Below are 1003 nucleotides of genomic sequence, written 5' to 3' on the forward strand. Positions count from 1 at the left end.
TCACTACAAAGCCAGTGTGCATCAGGGCCTATAACAAGCACATGGGTGGAGTTGATCTGTCAGATCAACTCCTACAGCCCTACCTCATTATGAGGAAGACAAAGGCCTGGTACAAGAAGGTTGCAATTTATCTAATGCAAATTGCAACCTATAACGCTTTTTTGCTGCACAAAAAAGCAGACACTGGGCTGAAGCTGTCTTTTTTGCAGTTTCAGCTCGAAGTAATTTCAGGTATCTTGTACCGTGATGCACCTGGTCCCCAAGTAGTGATGGGAACCAACAGAATTGGGGCTACCCATTTTATTTTTAAAATCCCCCCTACAGCAAAGAAGCAGAATCCCCAAAAGAGATGCAGGGTATGCTACAGCAGGGGGCAAAGAAAGGACACCACATTTTACTGTCCAGATTGCCCTGGAAAACCTGCACTCTGTGTCGGTGACTGCTTCAAGCTGTATCACACAGTTTCCCATTTTTAATTTTTTTTTTTGTTCCTGCTCCATTTTTGTATTTTTTTTTAATTTTTTGTTACATTTACTGTTTTTTAGCTTTTATTTGCTCCACCATTTTTAAGCGTTTTTATTTGCACTGTCAAGTGACCCCTGTGTCCATTCCGTGGCATGAGGGACCACTTAAGGTGCTAGATCAAATCCCTTCTTGGAGATAGGCCAGGCTTTCTTGTAACCTGTCCCTACTGATAGTTGGGTACAAGCATTTTTCTTTACCCAGATGTAAAATTCCTACTGAATTTGAATTGCTCATGTTCCAAATGTGGCCCTTTTGCCCCCAAACAATCTGACAAACCCATGCATGTGGGGTATCAATGTACTCAGGAGATGTTGCTGGACACATATCTGGGTGTTGTGTGACCGCAACATATACCAGGAGCTGTAATTTCACACCTGAAGTACAAAGTATGTGAAAAAAACACCAAAAACAATTACTATCCCAAACTTTGACAAGGGTTGGTGGTAGGATTAGTGCATGGAAAGGGTTAAACTATCAG

The 1003-nt window shown here is 41.9% G+C and overlaps 1 non-coding gene across 1 annotated transcript; it reads left to right on the forward strand.

Annotated features, from left to right (window-relative positions):
- The first annotated feature begins 580 nt into the window (after positions 1-580).
- On the forward strand, positions 581-710 carry LOC149288341 (small nucleolar RNA SNORA35). The gene has a single exon (XR_016277417.1). It is a non-coding gene; the product is annotated as a small nucleolar RNA SNORA35 (small nucleolar RNA).
- The last annotated feature ends 293 nt before the right edge of the window (positions 711-1003 follow it).

The sequence above is a fragment of the Sceloporus occidentalis genome, unplaced genomic scaffold, assembly GCF_023333645.1.
Source record: "Sceloporus occidentalis isolate IW3139 unplaced genomic scaffold, rSceOcc1.0.p SCAF_52, whole genome shotgun sequence".
NCBI classification, from domain to species: domain Eukaryota; kingdom Metazoa; phylum Chordata; class Lepidosauria; order Squamata; family Phrynosomatidae; genus Sceloporus; species Sceloporus occidentalis.